The following is a 7805-nucleotide window of genomic DNA, read 5'->3' as shown; positions in this document are numbered from 1 at the left end:
AAAAGGAATCATAACATTATCAAACGCCAGAAAGGGAAATTTATTAGCTCGGGACCAGAGTCCAAAATATGTCGGCGCATCAAAAGGATCATGGAAGGAGTAGAAATGAATTGATAATGGATGTACCGTGAAGCCGACATAAAGGGCAAAGAATGAAAAGAGTACCAAAGGAAACACTCAAGGTGGGCGTAACTAATTGGCTATGAGTTGGGGATATGGCGCGGTACGCTAAATATATTGGAAAAGAATCATATAAGTTTGAAAACTTTAAATGGAGACATAGAAGGGAATATAAATAGATAATGCTATGGGAACACCCTGAAGGAGGGATATGACAGGAGAATGATAACAAGTAATTTAAGAGGATGTTACAAAGCATAGCAATAGTATGTGGATTAAAGGCCAAGATGTTGGCTATGGAGTTATTCGTTAATGATAGTACGACTTATAAGTGACCAAGGAAAAAGGATACAACAAGATAGAACAAACGAACTTTGGTATGAACGGGATGTGTTAAACAGAATAAACCAGGAGATTGAAAGAATATGTCTGAGATCGAATACACTTTATACGAATATGCAAGAATGGTTATGCAACTTATGAATATTTGTACGTTAAGCAAGCCAAGTGAGTAAGCACTTGATAAGAAGAGTAAGGGTCCAATAACAACAATGTAGTTATGATATTCTGAAAACGATACAGAAAAGTTAAGAGTAAAATCGCAGAAGAAGAGCAATGGAAGAGTTTCAATTAAGGACAAAGGAGTGATACAAGGTAATATGTCTAAAGTATGACAGGTTAAATTGGGGAAATTATAGAATGGCTTAAGCAGGACGATCAGGACTATGTAAAGTTATACCTTCAGAAGGTAGTGAGATTTCACAAGGTTTTCATATCTATTATATCGGACAGAGGGCATAGTGTATAGTAATTTCTTGAAATCTTTTCAGAAGGAATTAAGGACACAAGTAAATCTTAGCACAGCATTAACTTTTAACTGACGGACAGGCTAAGTGTGTTATCCAGACGCTAGGAGGTAAGTTGTGAGCCGTGTCATTGCTTTTAGAGGCAGCAAGAATGGACACTTACCATTTGTTGAGTTTACTGGTAATAATAGCCGCCGTTCTAGAATTCAGAAGATACTGTATAAGGCTCTGTATGGCAAGAGGTGTGCACCATTACTTGGCTGATTTAATAGTGACAAGGCTAAGTTACTTGGCACGAATATAACTCGACGGACAGTTGACAAGGTGAAACTCATTCGGGAACGGCTAGTAGCAGCTCGAAGTTGACAGAAATTATACGGAGACGACCGACGTCGACATTTAGAGTCCAAGTCGGTGATTGGGTACTTCTAAAAGTATCTCATATGAAGGGCGTTACGAGATTCGGCAGGAAAAGAAAGCTCAGCCGAGGTATATGGGACCTCATCAAATCGTTCATAAGGTAGGAAAGATTGCCTATGAATTAGACCTACCATCTAACTTAAAGGCGGTACATTCAGTGCTCCACGTATCTATGCCTTGCAAATGCATTAGTGACCCTTCCAGAATTTTTCCCGTGGAAGACATCCAAGTGACAAAGGAATTGTCCTACGAGGTACAGCCAATAGCCATACCGGATCATCAGGTGAGGAGATTGTGTAATAAAGATGTGGCATCCGTTAAAGTACTATGACGGAACAATAATAAGAAGGAATTGAAGAAGAGACGAAGAAGAAATAACCCACCTATTTCCTATACCCATAGGTGCTCAAAATTCCTTAGTTGGCTGTGACGGTGAATGAATGAATTGTATGTGATAACCATAAAAAGAAACTCCCCCAAAATGCTCATAAGCCCCGATAAGGCTAGTTTGACATTCGAGGACGAATGTTCTAAAGGGGGGAAGATGTTATATCCCGCATTTCGCACATTCGGAAAAAACAAATTCAAGACAATTGCGGGAGGTTGAGTGCAAGCCTACATTTTAACCTTGATTAGCACACAAGTTGTTTATAAGAGTTATGGATGCGGAAATATCGAGGAAGGTTAGGGGAAAAATTGGAATTTTGGAAAATGGTTTCATGAATTATAAGAATTAGTCACAAAATAAATTGGGCTTGGAAGAAGAAAAAAAAAGGTGGGGGGGGGGGGGGGGGGCAAGTGTGTGGCCGGCCCCTTAATGGGCCAAGCCCTATGTGGGGGTTTAAGTTGGGAATTAAAAAGATGACTAAGTCATCTTTAACACATATAATCATCAAGAAGATTGGAGAAACAAAAAAGGGAAAGACCACCCCAACTTTCGGCCATGACCATGGAAATTTAGCTCTTTGAAATATTGTTCCAAAAATTATTTTCTTGTGGTATTCCTACTAATTTAAGGGTCCTCTACAACGTGGTGTAGTTGTTTCGGAAGATAGGTCGCTCGTTTCATCGATTTCGCACCTTAGCCAAGTGAAGAAGTTAGGAAGAAAAGGTAAGATTTAATCCCTTTTTATATGTTATGAAGGGTTTGTTTATGTTGTAGTATGTCGAAATGGATAGAATTCATGAAAATATGTAAGTTTGCATTGTGGTTGTGTGTATATGCATGTGGCCGTGTATATGTATATGTTGTGTAGGCAAGATAAATCAATTTTATGTAGCATTCTAGTTGTGGTTGTTGTGGATTCTATATTGAAAATGGAAGTTTGATGATTTTGGTTGAAGTTGTGAGTGTTGGATATGGGCCGTGTGTGTGTGTTGTGTGTAGGGAGGATGGAACAATTTCTATGTAGTAATTTGATTGTTGTAGATATGTATTCTATGATTGAAATGAGAATTTGATGATTCAAATTGATGTTGGAATTGTTATGGGCTGATTTGGAAGCCAATATGATGTTAGTGTCGTTTCTTTATTTATGAGTATAATGTCGCTAATATGCGTGTTGTTGGGATAGTTGATGAGTTTGGAAGATAAAAATGGGTTGTGCATGTTACGACCCAACCCCGTAGGCCGTGACTAGTGCCCGAGTTGGACACTCATATTATCTGTTAACTGTAGTCATTTGCAATTATCATGTTATGATCTCATTTGTACATAAAATAGGTAGGACATTATTTTAAAGCTGTCAAGTTTTGTATGGCTTAGACACCTGTCTTCTGAGGAGTTGCACTTTTTAAACAACAACATATATATATATTCCTACGCAACCCGACAAGGCAACCACGATATACAAAATAATAAACATACATATATATGCAAGTCGACAAGGCTGCCATTACGAATGGGTACGCCCCAAACATAAGTCATAGACCTAAAACGCTTCAACAACTACAAACAGACCCACACCGATGTCCACAGACCTCTAAGAGTAAAGACTGTATCATATGGCTGGACAGGGCCCCGCCGTACCCAAACAAACACATATGAATACAACATAAGGGAGTTATACCACAAGCTAGGCTCCGGAACAAGGGAGCAGTCCAAAATAGCTGAATAGGTATCCTAAGCTGGCGGATCTCCGAAACGAGCGTCTGTACCTGCGGGCATGAACGCAGCCCCCCGAAGAAAGGGGGTCAGTACGGAATATGTACTGAGCATGTAAAGCTTGAAACATAGTAATAGACTTATGTTGAGACAAGGTATGTAGGACTCAATGCAACAACCAGAATTTCATAAAACTTGCCTTTGAACATATTTCATCTGTGTCATTCTCATATCAGTGTCATTATAGCGTTTCGTAATCAAACCTGCATAATTATTCTGTATATAATATATATAACGTGTCCCGGACCTTTAATGAGGGGCTCGATATTCATAATCATAGGTTCATAAAACATAAACATAAACATGTACGTGTCCCGGCCCTTTAATGAGGGACTCGGTAATAAGGAATATATATATATATGCCCTCCTGGCCACCATCTCCATATCATCATATCATCATCATATATATATAACGTGTCCCGGCCCTCTAGTGAGGGACTCGGTGAATAATATAATAAACATGCGCACGAAAACGTGTCCTGGCCCGGGACTCAGTGAAGGATATAGTGATAAGCACGAGCAGAATAATAAGCAACCACATATAAGCCATTCATCTTTTGAGACTCAATAGATAAGCAACTAACCAGCTCTAAAGTATTGGGATAATAATCATATTCAATTCTTTTCAACTCTCATTACAAGCCATAGCAAGGAACGTTTCAGCTTTCATGTACATGTATCAATTTCCATGATGTAGTTTTTGGAAGTCAATTATGCTTCTATTCATGCCAATCTTTTAAGAGTAGGAACTTCTATACATCATTCATTAGTCAATCATATGGTAGGCTCGTGACAATAGCATTAAGGAAATATAGAATCATAAGTCATGCATGGAACTAGAGAATAGAATTTACCCCAAGGTTCATATCATTTCATACTTACGTCTAGGACATGCCAAAAGAAAGAAGGAATAGGCTTTACATACCTTTAGCGTTTAGTTGTATTCTAAATTGTACTTGCTGCCCAAAAACACTTATCCTATATGAAGATATGAAGAACTACAATTAGACTACAAGGGAATTCAATACGTATTTTGACGCTCACAATTCCTTTCTAACATTTAAACGACGTTTCGTTCGCATTCAAACCAACTAGCGTTACAAGCTAACCTTTGCTAATCGTTCTTTCATATATTAATCAAGACTTGTTTAAACATGACTTAGGGAACTTGGGCAGTCCATACACCATCCAAAACTGTTTCATACACACGGCTAATCAACACACATAGCATTTCCATTCTTACTTAGCAAATTTCCAGTTTTAACTTGCAACAACACAACACGTTTGATGACATTACTTTCATGATTCTTGGAACTGTTTAGCATCATTTTCACTCTTACAACAGCCCACAATCATTTCAGTTTTAACTTGAATCATGGCACTTTACATTCACTAAACGTTTGCAACAAGAATCAACATTCAACACACACAAATTTACTTCTAACCTCAAAAACGGTCCACGGTTTTTGGACTGCCCTTACCCCTCAACATAATTCATTTCTTTAACACCTCAATTCACATATTCAACATGCATACAATACACCACAATGTACATAACAACAACAACCCAAATGTGACACAAAACAGTCCCTAATTCTCCCCAAAACAGTCCCTACTACACAGCTACAACACCCTTCCACCATTTCATGATTTTCGTCCGTTCATCCAACTACAATGCATTCAATCGATTTCCAATACATGTTCAACAAGATTAAGCATGACGTCATTAGAATCTTCAACACATGGCTCATTTTAAATTCAAGCAAAAACAGTCCAATATCCAACATGCAACATCACAACCAAACTCCTACAATCTTTGTTCATTTACATATGTTGATACATATTCAATTCACCGACAATATATGCAAAATGAAATCAATCATGAACTCACCTCACTCACGGTTCACTCTCTACTTCAACTACAACCACAATCCAACAACAACATGCATGAACTATACATTCAAATCATCATGCAACACAAGAACAACAAACATTCTTACCTTTCAATCTTGTTCTTCACCTTGGACGAAACTTCACTCTATTTGGGTGCTTCACTTTCTTGTTTCTCTTCAACAACTAATACACCTTCTTACACACTAGATGAGGAGTAAATTTGGTGGAGAAAAACTGGAATTTTTGGAGCAAGTTTTTGACCCCTCTCTCTCGGCTAGCTCTAGCCGAGAGACTCTCCCTCTCTATCACTATATCTCTCTCTTGAAGTGTTGAAATGATTTTTTTAAGGTGGAGTGAATAGGATTTATTTTGTATATGTATTCACTCCATGCTTTGGACAAGTGTACCACACTAACTTGGGTCAACAATTCTTTGACTATCCCACTATAGTGCACGACCAAACATGGCTTAAAGTGGACTGATTTTTGTCTTTCCAATCCCACTTATTAATCCAATTATGGTTAGTTTAATCCCAATTTTTCCATTAATACTTCCATGCCAAACGAAATTGTAGGTAAATTGTGACTTGAAACGAAACCGGAAGTTAAAATCTCTACTTCATATCTTAAGATAGTCTTGTCTTTAACTTGTCGCGTTTACTTTAATACGTCTCAATGTATGAAAATATGGGATATAACAGTGAATGCCCTTGTTAGAAATTAGGGGAAATTCGGGTGGAGTATGGTATTGGTGGAAATGTTAGAATATTGTGTAGATTCTTTAAAATATTCTTGAATCATGTTTGAACGATCTTGAATTAGTAACTGAATATGTAAGCGTTGATATTGGTTTGAATGTACGTAGTTGAATTGAATATTGATGAACTATGTAGAAAAGAAGATTACTTATGTTAGAATGCATTTTGAATGGATGGTTGATGTTGTTAGTATGATACTTGGTAGTGTTGTTGATGTTTTGACCGAGTGAAATTCTCGGGGTTGGTGAAATTACAAGAGAGATGCTGCCCAAATTTCTGTAGACAAGTGTTATTGAAGATGGAATACCTAAATGCTTATGGTTAATGTTTGGTATTTGTGACCAATTGTAGATTTTGGGAAGTTCGGAACTTGAGTTTGGATTAGCGGAAGGAGCGAATAAGGTATGTAAAGCTCTACTTTTTCTTTTTTTGGCATGTCCTAGTTATGATAGGCTATGATACGAACCTCGGGGATAACTCTACTCCTTAAAATCCGAGCTTAATTTTGATCCTTATTCATTCAATATAATTGAATTAGGTTTTGTTGGAAAAATATGTTTAAACACCTTTTTACTCCAAAAAGGGTCTTGCGTCAAAAAACGTTCATAACTTTCACAAAGAGCATCGGAATGCCCCGAAACTTTCGTTGACGCCTCCATAAGGCCTAAAGTCCGTAATTTATGCGCGCCACCTCGACTTGACCCGAGGTGGGCCCACAATTTCCGAAATCTTCTTGTATTGTTCTACTTGACCTATTTCCGTACTATGATTAAAAGAAACTTTTGGTTATTGTTCCGACTACAAAACGATAGTTGTTTTAACTATTCCATTGAATCCTTTGATATTTTGATATGTACAAATAATCTCAGCATTCTTACTTTGACATAATCCGTCGCAACATCCGAAAGGTACGTACTGTGACTGTCGTCTGATTCCCTTTCTAATGACCTATTGTTCTGACTATTCTATCGAGTCTTTCCAAATATTTTATGATGCATATAGTTTCTCACTACTCTACTCGTGGATGCCTCAATGCTTACTTCTCTGAGCCCGGGCCAGGATATGTTATCACGCGTATTCGACTGCATTATTCGCCGTGCCTCGATGTGAGGGGGAAGGTATGACATGTACATGGGTTGTGGAGTATGCTGTGCCATGTACATATACTCTTATATTTGATGATATGATATGATATGGCCATCTGATATGTTATGATATGTTATGATATGTTACAGAGCTATTCCCTACTCTGGAGTATGATGTGTTGTGGCGCCAGTGATGGGGTGGCGACCACGTTCTGTTCACCGAGTCCCATAATGGGGCCGGATATGGCATATGTTCTGACATGCATTATCTATGTTTTATGAGTAAGCATTTTTGATACTCCGGTTATTGCACTTATTTTCTGTACTCCCTGTTCAGATTATGATTTTGTTTATTGTATCTCATGCTTTACATACTGAGTACATATTTCGTACTGACCCCCTTTCTTCGGGGGCTGCGTTTCATGCCGCGCAGGTACACCCAGGTGATGTGAAGTTATTATAGAGGATGTTCCAGCAGAGTTGGCAAGCTCCATTTGCTCCTGGAGGGTTGCCGAGTCAGAGTTTGTGTGTATGCTTTCTCTGGATCGATGTTAGAGACT

This window comes from Lycium barbarum, chromosome 10, assembly GCF_019175385.1.
Source record: "Lycium barbarum isolate Lr01 chromosome 10, ASM1917538v2, whole genome shotgun sequence".
NCBI lineage: Eukaryota > Viridiplantae > Streptophyta > Magnoliopsida > Solanales > Solanaceae > Lycium > Lycium barbarum.
This window is presented reverse-complemented; position numbering follows the sequence as displayed.